The following is a 19,322-nucleotide window of genomic DNA, read 5'->3' on the forward strand; positions in this document are numbered from 1 at the left end:
AAAAGAGACGTATGATCTTCTAGTTGCAAGGACAGCTACTGAAGTTCATGACCTTTTATCAACAAATTGCCCCGTGCATTTCGTAGAAATGTTGAGCCAACTCCTTAACATGTCTAGTGCAACAAGCATCCCAGGCATATTTAAGACAGTCTTTACGGGAATTCTAACACCCTTCTAGGCAATTTTGGGAATCGTTCCTAATTTTGTACACTCTGTTTTTGGCGGAATACCATTATTTTTGGGACTTGTAGCAGGGATTTTATTTTTGACCCTCCTGCTTCGTTATGGCAAGCCGAAACTCAGACATAGCTCCCATGGGAATGGAAGAGACGATCCTAGCAATGCGCTACCGGGACAGGATAACTAACGTCCTTGGATTGGCCAGGCTGAGAGATCTAAACATGACCTGGTTCCTTTCATTCAGACCTATATGGCAGAACTGTATCTTACCGGTACTTCGATGTATGCTTTGCGGCGATGAATGCGTGTTGGACATCTGTCTTTCACTTCCATCAGCAGTACCAATGGACGTCGATACTTTGCTCAGTCCAATAACGGCTCACGCATTGTGTTGTCCCCAGCGGCTACCAATCCTGATGACGGCATTTGTGGAGACTCCTGTGCTACGACTAGGTGGTAACAGTGGAGCAAGCGACAAAAGCAGCATCACCCAGGTACGGCCATCTGTGAGCATTGCTGCTCCTGACTACGATGACAGCAATCATTCTCACACCTGCCAAGTTACAACGCTATCGAATTTGGTTGAACTGTCACCTGATTTTGTAGACCAATTCTTTGAGAGCCTGTCTGATACGATGTTCTCACCCGTACAGAAACAATAACTTTGGAGAAGCTTTCCGACACACAGCGTTCCCATGAACTCTGAATTCGGCCTTCAGTTTTGATCAACAAAAACTGCAAAAAGCTTTGGAACTCTACTTCCCCGTTCAAGCAATAATTCTTTTTGAATTGGACATTTTTTTAATATTGACCCTTTTTGGCACGAACAATTCTTTGCTTAACGTAAAAACTATTCTTAGAGAACAGAAGCTTCACACTTCTATTTCTAAACACATCTAGAGACATAACAATGTTACATCAGCCTCTAGCACATGTTATTACAATGCATTTATATGTGATGATTTATCTCGCCCTTCTTCTGTCAGAGATACTTCATGTGTAATTCTTTTTGCATAATCGTTCAATGATTTCATATGCAATAATTTTTTGAATGATTTCTATGCTTCAAAAAACGTACAGTACCTAAATTTCATGTATTACAAGTACGCCTATTTCGAATGCATTTATGTATTTTGGGGTGGGCAATGTTACACATGCATCTAATTGCTCTAGTTTAGTAATTTGATGGACATGAATACGTGGAGTGGGTGTTGCGTGTTTATCTAGGTTCCTGATCGATACTGCGACCTTATGCCCCTATTCGGCTATAAATCCATTTATTCCCTATATTGGCATAACCGTTCAAGTGCGATTTTCAGAAAGTCATCTCTGGCCTCACACGAACAGAGCCACATTCCAGCATAGTTCTCTGCCACTTCCTTTGCGACCAATTAGTGCAATGACAGAGCAGAAGTCACTATCTGATATTCCTAGATTAACACTCCGAGTTCTTCAACAAGATAAAAACTCAGCAAACCTGGAAATCCCCGCTTGCTGTGTTTTGATTAGTAATGGAACTCTAATGAGCAACTGATAGCTATCACTTCCTAGTGACATCTTTAATTGACGTCTTATGTCCAGCAAACTTGCGTCAAACCAGGCATCTGTCAGGTATAAATATTACCAACGTTGCCTTAAGCAATGAGACCAACAAGAGCTGTCGTGCTGTTGTAAGCTGCTGTGCACCCTGTGTGCATCCCATTGCTGCTGCAGGCAGTACGCTGCTGCTGTCCCTTGGTGGTGAAGCTACTGATACCATTATCGCTGCTAAAGCGCGAACGATGGTGCAGTACGCTTAGGAGCTGAACAGCCGTCCCTCTGCGAAGACATCCAGCAGATTCCAGCTGCCGCGGACGCTGTCCCCCCTCCTCCTCCCGACGCGCTGAAGAAGAGCTGCTGCCTTTCTCCTGCAGAGAAATCCAGCTCCGGCGTTTCCGGTCTGCCCTCGCGGGTGACTGGGATATCGAGAGTGCCCCCTGAAGGAGATACCAGACCTCCATCATTCTATTCAGAGGTATGGTGTTGACTAAACCCTTAGACAAGAATTATTGAAGCAAACCTTGGCAAAACCAACTTAACTTAAAGCTACTTACTTACTCCCCTTCCACGTGTTAGGCTTAGGTCAGGCACACTGGGGTAGGCTTAGTTAGAAGCACCAGTTGAGTATTTTAGCCTAATGTATATATGACTGTATATATGTTTTATTACTTTTAAACCATTGTATGGCTAAGAAACCATATCAATGCTTTTACAGTATTATTTCGCAATTCTTATCTTACTGTACGTACTTTTTATAATAACAAGTCTTGCAATTGTGGCAATACATTTCTCTTGTACGAGAACAAAGACTGTTCAATAAATGTTAACCCTTTATTGACAAACGCCCTTCTCTCTATTCTCTACATCTCGTGAAAGTAAACTGCACTAAACTGACTGAGTGAAATACATGTCTATTGTTTCACACGACCCTAGAGATTGACTCTTGATCTGAGGAGCAAAGTTGTCATGTTGCACGGTTGTTGGAAAGCTGAATCCCTTCTTGTCTGTGCCAGGGAAGCTGATCACTTCCCATGCAGAGAAGAAAGTTTCCAGTGACCTCTGAGCTAGTTGGCAACACACCCAATTAAGTTTAGCATAGTCAGTGGAGGCCTGGAATATCCGCAGTTCCACGTCGATACTACTGTTTATGTTATTCCAATGCGCAGGGCCTAGTGGGAAACTAGGAACTACACCACACCCCTGCATGCCCAACACACCCGCGCTGAGAGAACATGGTACCCGTGGCACCCGGCTGTGTGTTCCGCCCGTAAACGCGAACCCCAAGGTTTTTAACCAGTCTTAACGCCTTGCATAAAACACCCAATTGCGCTGCACACGTGGCCCCAAGTCTCACCCGTACAGATGAAATCTTCGCTTGTACTTCTTCCGCGGGAAACGTCGGTCATTGCTGTCTTTGCACCGCTCTGGAGGATCAGTCGTCTCCCGCTCATGGAAGGAGGCCACGTCAAAAGACCGTTCCTAGCGCTCAGTTGCGCCGCTCCATCAGCCACTTCCGCTTCCCTGCCAGTATTTGTTTTCTTGGCACCCACAGATATAACTAGACCATAATTCATTAGACTGAGTGCAGTCAAGTGTCTAACCTTGTACCCCTGCTCTAGTATAACAATTTGTTTTCTAGCCTGCAGCAAAATAAAAGAATAAAGGTGTGCAGACATCCTCCACTCGCCCTGCCCGGCGATATACCGCTGTCCTGATCCGCAAATCCAGAAGACCTGAAAAAACAATGAGAAAATTAAACGGCCCCACGGCGGGGCGAGGAGAGAGCCTGGGAAGCGCGGGCACTAAGAGGCTGCTTCCTGCGCTCCCCAGGCTCTTAACCCCTCCTATGCCGCAATCCCGCCCCTTGGCCCGGACTAGCAAAACTGCTTCCGGGGCAAGGGCGGGACGCGCGAACCAACCTGGATCTGCCAATGGGGGGGGGGGGGGGGCGGGCCCAGCTATGTGTGCGTGGGGGCCGATTGGCCCCACCTTTTCTTTAGTTTGACCCTTCAAAGTCTTCCAAGTAGCTGTTTGTAATGCAGGGACATGTCAGGTTAATAACTGAAAGAGACCGGCACAGAAGGCACAGTCAGTCAACAATCTCACATTTGATAATTGAAAGGTGATGTGTCTCATAGTGTACCACTTTAATATTGTTGGAAAAATATAATTTAACACAAATATTGTTTGAGAAATATTGCAATGTCAAGAATATTATAGGACATAATATAGCAGGTAAGAATATTGTTTAAGTGTTAAATATTTTGTTTTTACTATAGTGCCTATAATATAGTTTGGTATAGTTTATTTTTCTTTTGCTTTGGTAGTATATGTAAAGATGTTTGTTATATTATTTTAATGTATTTTTTATTGACTGGCGGGTGGCTTAGTTAGGGGTTAGGGTGGAAAGTTGTTTTAAATATATAATTTATATGGTCCAACACATTTCCTACTGTTGCACAGGTTTCAGTGTGAATAGTATGACCTCACTAAAGTCCAATAGTTTCCTTACCACTTCCTCGCCTCATATGTACAAACAGTCATAGAGGTAGATCTTTTTAATATCTGACACCCCATCATTGGAACACTCTACACTTGGATACATGGTGCTGTCTTGACCTAGCCCTATTGAAAATGGTTTTCAAAACCTGGCTCTTCTAACTCTTTTGATCGTTTTTGACCTGTTAACATGCAATAGCTCCAGAGAACCTCTAGGGGGTTATTCGTTCACGCCATATAAATGCAAATAACATAACATATTGTTGCTCTGATTGGAGAAGAACAGTAAATACGACTCATATCCAAAACGTTCCCTATTTTTGTTTATATTGGAGAGGAAAAAGTAAATCTAAACCCTCTTAAGTCCAACACTTTCCCTACAGTTGCTTTGGTTGGAACGGGATTGAATAGTAAATCTGACCCTTCCAAAGTCCAACATTTTAACAACTGTTGCATAGGTGGAGTGTGAATAGTAAATCAGACCTCTACAAAAATCAGCAATTTCTCTATTGGGGCTCAGGTTGGAGTGAGAACAGTAAATTCGACCACTCCAAAGTTTAACAGTTTTCCTACTTTTGCTCATGTTGGAGTGGGGATAGTACCCCCTCCCAAGTGCAACTCCTTCAATACTGTTGTTTAGTTTGGGGTGGCAATAGTGAATCTACCCACCCTAGCCTAATCATTTTTGTATTGTAATTTTTAATTGGAAAACTTTGGATATATAAATGCATAAAAATATAAAAGTGTTGCATACATTTTTAGGCTCACAAGAAATTATTATCAATAAAGGCTTCATTATATTTCAAAGGGGAAGGATTACACAAAATAATCAAAAGAAGGAATAAAGAGCAGTGTCACATAAGAAACAAGAAACAGATAATGGAGGAAAAGGACATAGTACATGGTACATTTGTAAATTCTTAACTCTGTTTACAAATAATTGAGACAAAGTGAAACATGAATTTAAATAGGAATAGGGGAGCAGAATTGAATCTGAGGAGCATTGAATGTATAGGATGGGATGAACATTGAAGATGATGGAGAATCATACAATTGGATCATAAGGAAATACATAAATAAACAAATAAATAATAGAAAAAATAGTTAATTAGATACATATATAAATAAATAAATATATGAAGAGGAATGAATACAAGTGAATACAGACTCCTTACCCTGATAAGAAAGAACAAATGTAAGAGGAAAAAGGGAAGAGATATGAGGAAAGAAAGAGGAAGAAAGGGAGGATAACAGGGAAATATATATATACAACACAAGAAAAGACAGAAGGAAAGGTGAGATGTAGGAAAAAGAAAAGGAAGAAAAGAGGAAGGGTACAGGGGAGAAGCAGAAGGAGAGGAAGAAGAAGAGAAGAAGAGAAGATGAGAGGCGTATTGAAAATAAAAAGGGAACATTTAAGGGTCTCAGAGGAAAGGAGCCCAAACTTGTTGGAAAAGTTCCTCTTGATCTTGTAATTGATATATGATATGTTCATTGGATGCCGTCTGAATCATTGTTACCACTCAATCTTCCTGCAAGGGGGATTAGGCGATTGCCAATGTCTTAAGATAGAAATTTTAGCTGTGGATAATGCAGTATGCAAAAGGCATCGTTGTGGTGTTGTAACGGTAGCTAAGTTCCAAAGATCATGTAATAAGATGATGGAAGGAGTAAGGGGGAGCGAAGGGGAATTGTTTTCTTTAGAGTGTCCCCTACATACGCCCAAAAACTCTGCATAGAAGGACATTTGCAGAGTATATGGGGACGACCGCAATTGACTCCTGTACATATCCAACACTTGGAATGTGGCAGTAATCCTGCTTTTTGCAATGCCATTCATGCAAAGTTTTGAAAAGGCAAAATTTCAAAAATGTTTCTCAAGTACTCTTGTCAAGAGCTTTCAATACATCCGACCAGACCTTAGAAATAAACTGATCACCTAGGCCAGAGCGCTTCATTGTGGCAAAGAGGTAACCCCAGTCAATACTGTCAAACGCCTTTTCTGCATCCAGCAAAAGAGCCAAGGCATCTTCCGTCATCTCTTTTGCAGACCATAAAGTATGAGCTAATGTGCAAAGGTGGTTCCTAAAAGAACAACGTGGCCCAAAACCAATCTGTGCATGATGTATGAAGGGATGGGAGGACTTTACAAAGTTGTGGAGCTGGAATACTCGCCAACATTTTTATATCTCCATTAATTAATGAAATGGGGCGGTAGCTTCCACAAGCAGGCGGATCCTTGCCTGGTTTGGGAATAACCGCTATCAGCGCCCTGTTAGAACTAGGACCAAGTGAGTCTGTCTGAACAGCCTGAACAGCCTCATAAAAGGAGGAGTATGGAGTATCAACTATTTCCACTCCAGACCATTCATAAAACTCCACAAGAAAACCATCTTCTCCGGGTGATTTATGATAAGGTAGTTTTGCGATGGCCATAGCAATTTCATCTTTACTAATGTCACCACTAAGGAAGTCCCTACTCTCATCTGTGAAGCAAGGGAGGTCAATGTCCGAAAGATAGGCTGTTAATTCATCCTCAGTTATGTAAATTTCTGGGGAGTAAAGCATTTTATAAAAAGATGCAAAAGTATTTCCAATTGTTTGTGGCTTAGTAAGTATCACACCTGTTTCTGTTCGTATTGCAGGGATAGCCATGGCTGCCTCACGTTGTTTTAACTGTGCTGCAAGTAATCAGCCTGCGTTATCCCCTTGTTCATAATGTCTTCCTTTCAGACGCTGGAGAGCATATTCAGCTTTGGAAGGATATAGGTTGTTAAGCTCCATTTTGGCAAGCTCTAATTTGCAAGGGTTGGGTATTGTAAGACAAGATGAGTATAGATGTGTGAGAGAAATAATTTGAGTCTCTAGTTCAATACGACAAAGGGATACCGACTTTTAGGCCTTGGGTGCATCTCTCATCAATTGTCCATGAATAGTTGCTTTAGCTGCAGCCCAAACAGTTCTGCAAGAGATGAGAATGTGGTAGGGTTTTACCTTTGACTGAATGGCATCTTTGAATATTCATATTCCATTTCTTATGAACCAGGAAGGTTACACCTATTTATAGAGCAAGAAGAACAGGAGAATGATCAGATAGAGCAGCTTCCAAAACATGGGATTCAGTAGTAATTGCAGCTACTGAATAAGATATAGAAAAATAATCTATCCTGGATTGGGTATCATGAGCAGACGAGAGGGAGGTGCACTTCTGTTCTGAGGAGTGACAGAGGCGCCAATGATCCATTAGTCCGTGGGCCGATGTAATGGCACCCAGTAAAACTCTGTCTCCCTCATTACATCTATCCAAGGGACCTGTTCTATCAGTACTGCATCACAGGCAAGATTACAGTCACCACCGATTCCATAACTGGATTCCTCTCCTTTCTACTAACAGGCAATTCAAACTGAGAAAGTAAGAGTGTTCAGCTTCTGTTGGAGCATATACTGAGCCGACACAAAGGATCCTACCTCCTATTTTAAACTTTGCAACAACGTATCTGCTGTCTGGGTCAACACAGGTCTTGACAAGTGTGACAGGTAAGGATTTGTGTAGTAGGATAACCACTCCGCATTTCTGTGGAAGACTCTCCTTAGGAAGAGATTGTGTTGTCAATCCACAATGAATGACTTTCCCACGAAATCTCTCTGTAAATTAGAAGATTCTGAAGCATTTAAATGAGTCTCTTGTAGAAGAGCAATATCAGTTCTTTTTGTTTGCAGATATGAAAGTACTTTCTTACATTTAATAAAATGTGTAAGACCATGAACATTCTACAAAATAATGCGTAATGGGTGAGAAGTAGAAGAGATGTCCACACTCATGTGTGCAGAAAAAAAAGGAAGATGTTCGCTTATGAAGAAGAGTTAATGTAAGGTGTTACACTTTTGAGGGAGAGGAGAGAGTAAGAAGAAAATAGATTATATAGGTAAAAGATTTGCAGGGAAGGGAGAGGTGTAAGGAAAAAAGGTAGATAGGAGTAAGAAATAAGGTAAAGGTCTATACAGGGAAAAGAGTGGATACAAAGGAAAAGAACAAATTCCAGGTAAGGAGGAAAAGCAAGTGTGAGTCACCTGTCTGTATATAGGAGAGGAGAACAATTGAAAATGAAGAAGGCACAAGGCACTAGAGAGAATGAAAGGAACTTATTTTGGAAAATGCAGTAAGGATAAATATATATTATCATAGGTACATATTGAAAAGGAAAAAAGGATAACATAGGAACATTATAATGCAGGTAATGCATAACAAAATGAACACATATTCAGGTACTCATCAAATCATCGTCTTCGGTTGGCTGAAGGATAGTACATTTCTATCAACTCATCAATGTAGGACAGTAAATCGCTCAAAAAGAGTACTGAGCACTGAGCAGACCCTACCCAGATGACCCTACCCAGATAAATGGGATGAGTCATTGTAGGAGAGCACATTTTGTCTCAATGTCTTTCCTGTATGGGAATTGGCACTACCTAAAGGGTTGCTCTCTTTTTTAAAAAGAGTTGTCTTCTTGAGTACATACTAAGACAGCAAACTACATATATTCATCAGTGTAGAAAGGACAATCAATCATGCTAAATCAGGACACATCCTCCTCTGATAAAGGTTTTTTTTTAGGAGATCATGACATATCTCTGTCTTTTTCCTGTGTAAGGGTGAGGAGTTGGCCAAACGGCTAGGGTGGTCGACCTCAAATCTGGTGGACTGGGTTTGAGTCTCACCAATGACACTGAACATCCTGTGATTCAGGGCAAATCACTTAATCTCCCCTTGCCTAACAATAATGAATGTGTCCTCATGTAATGCAACTGGTGCTATGTAAAGCACTCTGATACCCGATTTACGTAAAATGTGCGCTATATAAACTCTCTAAAAAAATTTAAAAAATGAAAAATAAGGTCAGCCGTTCCCTGGAGGGCCTGTGCTCAATCTCCCAGGGGGCAGGCAGGTCGATCTGGATTTGAACCCCTATTTTGGGGCCAGCCTGGGTTACGTGGGGGCTCACCTGAGGGTATCGTAAAGTTCACAGACTGAATTTGGGATACAAATTCCGATAAAGATGCAATACATTCCATGTTGTAAGTAGAGAGACTATACAAAAAATGACAAAGGTCTTCTGGATTAAAGAACTCTTTGGATTTTCCTTCCTTGGTAATGCTCAAACACGCAGGTTCAAAAAGCCCATATTTGACTTCAAGCTGCCTTAATCCAGGTTTTAGAGAAAGAAAAGCATTGTAACGTTCATTAGTTTCTTTCGAAAAGTCTGCTGCCATTCTAATCATGTGGCCTTCAGTTAAAAAAGCGACCCCACAACCCCGCTCCCAAATCCTTCTCAGGGACCAGGTCGGCCAACATTGCTATCTCATAGGCTGCAAACCACTGCCCAATATCTTCACCTTTGTGGGAATCTTTGATGAGATCCTTGGGAATATGAACCCTGCCTACTGAAGGCACAGATGGTGCGCTGTCACCAGAGGATTGATTTCTAAGCCTTTGGCCTTGATCTCTAATGCCCTCAACATTCTCTCATGTTCCATTCTCATTCTCTCTCTTCCCAAACACAACCTGTTATTCTCTGTTTCCATCTGACTCTCCATCTTAAAATTAGCCAACTCCAGCTTGAGTGCTCTATTTCTCTCCCTGTCTTCCAGCTCTCTGGGGGACAGGTTTTTGGAAGAGATACTGCTGCCAGGTGGGGACGACACCCCTCCCCTGGCTGGAAACACTGGCCTATCAATTTGCCCATCTGTATCGCCAACTAGCTCCACGACAAGGTCAGTGACATTTTGTGCTTCTACCCAGTCCCTCAGCGCCTTTTGGTAGTATTCTTTTTCAGAAATGCCTAGAGTAGCAACTTTCAATTTCCAGCGGAGAAACTTGAGCAATTTCACAGTGTAGGTTTCCAACCTCTCTTCCTCAATCAAGATTTTTGGGAGTTTTCAGGAAAAACTAACAGTCCAAGGAAAAAAAGATTCTAAAAACAAAGTATGTGGTCGCTTTTGGTATGCACCCACTAGTACTGTACACCTATCACTGTATATGAAACACAAATGCAAAGTCCAAATCCGCACTGCTGACCACCAAAGTTAGATCTGGGGTCTGCAGTTGACAATGGTATTCACCTTTGTTCAAATAGGGACCCTTACTTCTAAATAAGGATAAGGGGGTTACACTCCTTAATAACCCCTGCTCACCCCCTTGGTAGCTTGGCACAAGCAGACAGGCTTATCTCAGGGATAGTGTGTTAAGCTTTGTGAATATACACAGTAATACAGTGAAAGCACTACAGATGGACACAACACAGGTTTTATAAAAATAAGTATTCTTTATATTGACTTAAACACAAGACTACAAACGACAAAAATCCACAATACTACACTTAAGATTACTTAAAAGATGATTAAAGTTGCTTGGTTTAAGTTGATGATAAATGAGACAAAGTTCTCAACAAAGTACCTGGATGCGTAACGCAAAGTAAACAAAAGGCTCGCAAAAGGGGAGATGCGTCGGTTCCATGATCCGGGGGAGATGATGCGTCGTGCCTCAAAGCTTGCGCAGAGTAGGGGATGTGCCGTGATCATTACCGGTGCGGAGGTGATGTGTAGATTCTCGGCCTGCGGGCCCGTTGCGGTGCGCAAGATGACGCCTTGATGCGATGTGATGATCCGGTTGTGATGCAAAAAGATGGCGCCCTTGATGCGGCGATGCGATGATCCAGTTGTGATGCGAGAAGATGGCGCCTTTGATGCGGCGGTGCGATGACGATGCAATGACGCCCCGGCAGCCTTGCGACGACTCTGTACTTTGGAGCCAAAACAGGCCCTGCAACACGCTTCTCCGGTGATGCGATGGCCTCTCTCAAGATGGCGTCACGCTTCTCTGGTGATGAGACAGCAGGCAGCTTCGATGAACACTTGGTTCCAGGGAGATGCAGCGAAGGCTCGCTTCTTTGGCGATGTGACAATTTCAGCTGCGGAGGCGACACACTTCTTCTCGATGCGTCATGCTTCCAGCTCCCAGCGGTACGCAAGTGTCTGGAGTCAGAATTCCCAGCAAGGACATTCAGTGGGGAGCTGGAGGTGACGTTTTTTGTCACTGAGACTTCATCAGGAGGCAAGCACAGTTCAAGCCATTGGAGAATATTCTGTAGTGAAAGTCCTTACAAAGTTCCTTCTCCTTTCCCTTGGCAATGAAGCAACCACTGCAGGCCAACCGAGCAAACAGCACACTGGCAGAAGGGCAGTACAACTGCTGCAGCTTCCTTGGTTCTTCTCCTTGGCAGAAAGGTTTCTGGTCCAGAAGTGAACTAATTTTTTGGGATCAGGGTCCCAATATTTATACCCCCATTTACTTTGTTCTCTCCAAACCAGTTTCTGAGCACTTTGTTTACATGACTCTCTTCTTCCTTTTACTGTGCAGGGCAGGGACATCAGCCGCCCCACAGGAGGTGGAGCCAGAACAGGGGAGGGAAGATACAGCTCTGGAGCACTCTGTTGACATGATTCCTCCTCTCCCTTCACAGTGCAGGGCATATACATCAGGGAAGCCACAGGAAGTCGAGCCAGCATTGTAGAGGGAAGGCCCAGCCCTATTCAGGTCCCAGGTGCAACTCCTTCCTCCCATCTAGATGCATATCTCTCTATTCACCACTGGGCTGCCCCAGCCTGTCTCCTGGAATCCCCCAGCCCTGTCACTCACAAACCCAGACAAGGAATACACAACCCAGCAGAGGCAGGCCTGGATAGTTAGGCAAGAAAATACCTACTTTCTAAAAGTGGTATTTTCAAACACAGAATAATAAACTCAACTTTACTAAACAATGTATTTTATTATTCTGAGTTCAGGCATTCTAAATTCGAATTTCTACCATGTTCCCTGAGTCAGTTAGGATTATAAGAATGTAACAATCTACTGCCCATTCTGGCCTATGAGAACAGGTAGCCTTAAATAGTGAAAAACGAAAATGGCTGTAATTCACTATTAGAACACGCTACACACACCAGAGCATGCCCTACCTTATACTTACAATGCACCCTGCCCTTGGGCCTACCATAGGGGTGGCTAATATGAAACAAAGCAAAGGTTTAGGGACTGGCAAGTGGGTGCAATTGGCCAAGTCGACATGGCAGTGCTAGACTGCACACAGGCCTTGCAATGGCAGGCCTGGGAAACACTTTACAAGCTGCTTCTGTGGGTGGCACAACCAGTGCTGTAAGCCCACCAGCAGCTATTGATTTACAAGCCCTGGGCACACATGATGCACTGTACTAGGGGCTAACAGATAAATCATATAACCCAATCATGCAATAACCAATTAGTACATCAATTTAACATAAGGAGCACTTGCACTGTGGCACTGATTAGCAGCGGCACAGTGCCTAAAGCATATAACCAGCAAAAACATATCAAAAGAGAGGAGGCAATCCGTCAAAAATGGAAGGGAGACTCACACCAATGATGCCAGGTCTAACAGTCAATATTTGTGTTGATACTTGTATAGCGCACTACTCACCCGCAAAGGTCTCAAGGTGCTTGAACGAATACCGCTGTGGAACCCATCCTGGCTTTCCCTGTGAGGCGTCCACTCCTGGGCACCCCCAAGGTGGAGGCCAGGCATCCTTAGCGTTGTGGGGGCGGTTGTGGAGATTAACCCTTTCGATGCTGATGACGAGCTCAGCTCGTCATGATGCACGGTTGAGCTGTGCTGATGACGAGCTGAGCTCGTCATGAACAATGGGAAAATGAGTGCCTGCAGCACAGGAGGGGAAAACACCTAGCAGCCAAGGTGTTAAGCAAGCTATTGCCCAGAGTTGCAGAGTGGGACTCCGTGATTGGAATAGGCACCGCGGCGAAAATTATCAGGTCCATGGAATTTTTGAGCCCAAGATCCGGGGAGGTGGGGAATTGAACCCTGGTCCCGGCTAGACCTCAGCATCAGGGTCTGCTGCTCTAATCATTGAGCCACACTTCTCCAATGTCAATGGAGACAAACAGTCCTGTGCTGTGTCGAAAGGGACTGTGCTGTATAACTTATTCTCTGGATTGCTAATAGGGCTGAGTTACAGTTTTAAGTTGTTGCTTTAGGAAAACTAGAAGTATTGGGTGAAGTCAGTCACATGTCAGATCAATGTTTCTGTTGGCTCGTGGATCTTGTACCACATCAATCAAATATTAGATTTTTTTCTCCGAGTGCAGGTTGAAGGGTGTCAGGGGCGAAAATTAGTGCCTATGTATACATGCTTGGAGGAGACATGAGCATTTGTCAGTCTCCAACGTGGCTCGTGCACATTTTCTTAAACTTTTATTATCACCTTTCAGTATATTGAACAGTTAAATCCACTTATATTCATTTGCTGACATTCCTGTTTCTGTCTTGAAGTCATCTTTCAGTACAGCAGTCTATACATTTTGAAAGCTGTAGTTCGGTCATGAAATATGCTCACACAGAGAGCTTTCGGTGTCTGATTTTTTGCGGCCCTCTTGGCGTGGAAGCCTTGCCTAATGCAGTGCTTTGTTGATTTCTTGAATGCTTTGGATGCAATCTGCAATAATGAACTGTGACCACTTCACAAGAAAACTGGTTGTAAATACTCCGCAGGCACAGTTTTTAACTGAAAAGTCAATGCAGTTCCCCAGGACTTATATCAGTCTAACGATTCAGTAAAGGGGGTGGTGATGAACAGAGTGTCTGAATTAAGCAGACCACTCTTACCCAGTCCAAAGATCAGGGCTTGATCCATCACCGTTTTTTAGCTCACTGCACCATCCCAGCTCAGAACCTGGCTACATGCAAATTAGTCTGTTCCTGTCCCAGTGCATGATGGGAACAGGGCAAACCAAACTACCAAGCCAATTCTTATACTGGGAAGGAAACAAGCTTCCCCCCACCCCTTTTTTGAATCGTTATATTACTCTAAGGCATGTAGATTCAACAAGATAGCAAATGAATATGACTATTTTAAGTTACGACTAAGGGACAAAGAAATGTATTTTTTAACTAGTATCCTATCTGATAGACTGTAAATAGATTAAAAGAGACAAAAGTATATCGAATAAGTAGTCTGCTAGGAACAGAAAAAAGAAAGGTACAGAAATAAAGTAAATGAAAGTGTCGCCCAATGGCTTAACCAGACGACAAAGCGATTTAGAATGGTTGAAGCATTCTTGTTCCCGAATGTTTGAGCAGTTACCAAAAATAATTTCAAATTAAAAGAAAACAAAAATGGAAGATAACCGTGGATACAAATTCAAATGGATTTATAATATTAAATTGTGGGCGAATGGCACTATCAACCCTCAATATTAAAAATTGCAAATACCTTGAGAGTAGCAGGGGTGACACCGGGAATACAGACGAAGTACTACTTTTTTGTCTTGCGTTTGAAAAATACCGAAAAAGAAATTATCAGTTTTTGGCAGGAGTTGATATAAAAATTTGAGTCCATGAACACTGGAACGTGTTCCAAATCATATGTTTGTGTGACTATTTTTTATTATTCTCAGAGTGTGCTGCATCCATGTAGGTATCTCAATGATCTAACTTTCGCTGCACTGATATCCTTGAGCGACTTTCTGACACAAATTCCAGCATCTTAAATATGTTACTGACTGAAAAGACAACGTGGTCACATTTGGAATGTCAAGACTGGGAAGGGTTTCATTTGTTCAGGGATGCATTTTGATTCTCATCCTGCTGCTGTCACGAGAATGCATGAACAACAGCAGTTTGTATTATCTGGAGACCAGAGCAGACCTGTTTTGTTGACTGACTTGACAGCTGTTCTGTGAAAGAAATTCATGCTCACAAAATCAAACAAGTATTGAGAAAACCAATACATTTGGCTTTGTGTAGTGAAGCGTTTTTAAGCGGAAGCAGCAGAGAAAACAGTGTGAAGAGGCTCGCATAATAGAGGCAGGGAGGAACAAGGTGCAGAGCGGTAAAAAGAGGCTGTCATTGGTGTTGGGGACCACATTGAAATGTCCCTTGTTGAAGATGAGGCCCATGTCGTCGAGCCACAGAGTGAGGGTGTGGTAAGAGGCAGGAGTGTTGAGGGTAAGGGTGGGGCTTTTAAGCTGCATTGACACTGGTCCATGAGGTACAGTTTTCGAATCTCTGGCTGGCATCACGGGGAACAGGCCTGTGTTTAGGTGGGGCATTGCCCATTGATCAAAGTGGGAACACATACTGTAATCAGGGCCTGGCTAAATTTAATTTACGCTGGCACAATCTTGCTTTTTTCCGGCCTCTCCCGTTTTGTTACACAAAATGCTTGAGATTATGCCACTACACCATGTCACGTAATTGAGATTTTGTTGGGGTAAAAATTTTCGCAGTAGACCAGGAGCAACACTGAAGAAAATAGAAACATTCTCAGGGGTCCCACTGATACTTGGTCCTTTTAAACCAACAAATATGAAATTGGCACAGAAGCTGAAATATAAAAATAATACATTTATTCACCTCAGAGGAGGGAGACTACATCACACAGAAGTCTTAGCAACTGAATGAGGCAGTCTAAGGAGTACAGAAAACAGGGGCTTTATATATAATTAGGGTTATTTAGTCAGCATAAGACCAAGAGGCAGTCCTGGCTCATGTAAGCATGCAAAATGCCTAAGAAGGGCATGCAAGATCTGCTTGCTCAACAAAGTGGGAAGGGAGTTACTTCTCCATACAGCAGCAAAAATAGCCTGACAGTTATACTAGAGAAGCAGGTGCATCTACTAGCTAGGCCCTTCTGAGCATGTGCGAAAGTGGAAGATGCTAAATATAGTTGGTTTCTAGGCAGATTACAAGAGCAGTCAACACTGAGGGAGGACAGAGCACATGGCAAACATGTGGCAGCACATGGCAAACAAGATGGCTGCCAGAAATACAAAATGGCTTTCAGCTCATGCTAACAAATCCCTGCAATGTTTAACACAAACATACTGAATGTGCATAGCCGTTTTGAAAAAAATGTATCCTCAAAAGAAAATTGGGTGAAAGGACGCATTTTGCGTTAAAAGGTAGTGGAAAATGCCAAATATGGTATTGTGAGTAATAACACGTAATTTTGTGTCATTTGTATGGCAGTTCCACAAAGAAAATTACACAAATATCACCCAGGCATAGCAATATTTCTCTATGAAGGTGTGTAAGTCCCACGCTCAAGAACACCTGACCAGCGGTGGGGTAGATGGGGAGCCACAGACACAACTGCCTCTTTTTTAAGTCACATGCCGCAGAGCCTCTGCTGCATAGGTGGAGACTGACTGCAGAATCTATTGTGCAGAGCACTGGAAGCACTATCCCTTCTTGTGGATGCATGATGCTGTACCATTAATGCAAGACAAGCTCCAGTCCTCTTGAAGGTAGACAGATCACTGGCTGTAGACTCTCTGGCTAAGGAAGGACTGAAGGGTTCAAGGCTCCTATTGTCAGGTCAGGTCACACACTGCAAGCCCCTAATCCTTGGAGCACAGGCCCCAGTAAGTATTCTACTGGGATTCATTTACAGATTTGCTGGCTGAGTAGGGAGCACACTGCATCGCCTAGGATTGTAGGGACACCGGCTGCCTCTTGTTAGGGGGAGGGGGCACATAATGAATGCTTCATGGTAGGAAATGAGTACAGGATGCAGCCTCCCTGATGAAATGCAGCACTGGCTTCAAAGTACTTCGTGTATATATATATATATATATATATATATATATATATATATATATATATATATATATATATATATATATATATATATATATATATATATATATATATATATATATATATATATATACACGAAGTAATTGGTTACAGCCTAATTGCAGCACCAAGGACTTCAAATTGGAAAACGGACAGGCATGCCCTGCAGCCCACTGGGGGGCTTGAAATAATTTATAGTACAGATTGGGAGCAAAATTGAACTTGAAAAACAAACGGCACCCACTGAAGGGGAAGAATCGGCCCTTCAACTCCCGGCATGCCACTTACTGGAGAGTGAATGCCAAAAAGGGTCGTACATGTGGAAGTGCGCGCCAGGTTTTTCATCTCTCCCTTCCCTATGATTAAGGTGCAGGCTGCACCGAAACGCGTCAGGGATACGTCATTGTGGGGGTGTGCTTTTTCCGTTTTCAAAAATAAAGGCTCTGTGAACCGATCCTTGGTGGAGTGACGTCCTTGAAGCGTGGAGGCTTTGTTTTTGGACATATTGCACGGCTGCTCCGGCCGTGAAGGATGCACCGCCTGACACACCGGCATACCAGGGCTGCAGGGCTGGGAATTGGTTACAGCCTAATTGCAGCACCAAGGACTTCAAATTGAAAAACGGACAGGCATGCCCTGCAGCCCACTGGAGGGCTTGAAATAATTTATTGTACAGATTGGGAGCAAAATTGAACTTGAAAAACAAACGGCACCCACTGAAGGGGAAGAATCATCACTTCAACTCCCGGCATGCCACTCACTGGAGAGTGAATGCCAAAAAGGGTCGTACATGTGGAAGTGCGCGCCAGGTTTTTCATCTCTCCCTTCCCTATGATTAAGGTGCAGGCTGCACCGAAACGCGTCAGGGATACGTCATTGTGGGGGTGTGCTTTTTCCGTTTTCAAAAATAAAGGCTCTGTGAACCGATCCTTGGTGGAGTGGCGTCCTTGAAGCGTGGAGGCTTTGTTTTTGGATATATATATATATATATATATATATATATATATATATATATATATATATATATATATATATATATATATATATATATATATATATATATATATATATATATATATATATATATATCACTGAAAAAACCATAGGTTATAGACCATATATAGTTAGGGATTAGCATTTAAAAAACCTTATTTTATTTGCACAAAACCATTGAAATTCCATATATAGTTAGTTGCACTAACTATATATCGCGGACCCGCAATCCACTGCTAATGATGTCACATATTACATCATTCATGACATGGTCAGTGACATCACTGATGACATCACTGATGACATCTCAAATGACATCACTGATGACATCACTGATGACAACACCCAGTGACTGTATGTTTCTGTAAAGTTAAAATATGTCTTACATATTGAAGAATGAGTGGATGTATAAGTGTCTGGATGAAGGATTTAGTAGGTGCATGACTGACTGTATGAGAGAATGATTAAATGTGTCTCACTGAGTGCATGGGTTAGTGACTAAAGTGTCCTAATTTGGCAATCATTATTTATGTTGTTCTGTAAACTGCTGCATGTTTAAATCAGTAGCTATATCAGTAACTATATGGGTTATTGAATGGTTGCCCAAGTATTTGTATGGGAGACTGAGTATGTGTGTGGGTGGCTGGGAGGTGTATAACTCTGTGCATAGATGTGTGAGCAGTTGATTCCCTAGGTGTATGGGTTCAAAAGTGCATGTAGAAACAGCTGTATGGACAGTTGACTGTGTGCATGAGTATATTGGTGAGTGAATGGATATCTCAGTGCTACATGTCAAAGTAAGTACATATGTAAAACACACTCCATGTGAGAGTTGACATATATAAATAACTGAACATAAGAGCCAGTGAATGTGTGAGTGGCTGTATGAATCATTGTGAACTTGTATCAAGGATTGTATAAGAGAGTAAATATGTGTTACTATATGTTTGAATAAGTAAGGTGTGTATAACTGTATAGTTGAGGAAATGGAGATGTGATTGATTCTTTGCATGACTGACTAGGTGTGTGAGTAACTCCATGGATGTGTGACAGTCTGTGAGTGCCTGTTTACACTGAGTGTATCTAAGGTTATATTAGAGTCTGAAGATGTATTATCACATAAATGATATCATCAGTGATGTAATCAGTAATGTCAAATGAGATGTCAGTGATGTCATCAGTGATGTCATTTGAGATGTCATCAGTGATGTCATCAGTGATGTCATTTGAGATGTCATCAGTGATGTCATCAGTGATGTCACTGACCGTGTCATGAATGATGTAATATGTGACATCATTAGCAGTGGATTGCGGGTCCGCGATATATAGTTAGTGCAACTAACTATATATGGAATTTCAATGGTTTTGTGCAAATAAAATAAGGTTTTTTAAATGCTAATCCCTAACTATATATGGTCTATAACCTAT

This window comes from Lissotriton vulgaris, chromosome 12 (assembly GCF_964263255.1).
Source record: "Lissotriton vulgaris chromosome 12, aLisVul1.2, whole genome shotgun sequence".
Taxonomy (NCBI): Eukaryota; Metazoa; Chordata; class Amphibia; order Caudata; family Salamandridae; genus Lissotriton; species Lissotriton vulgaris.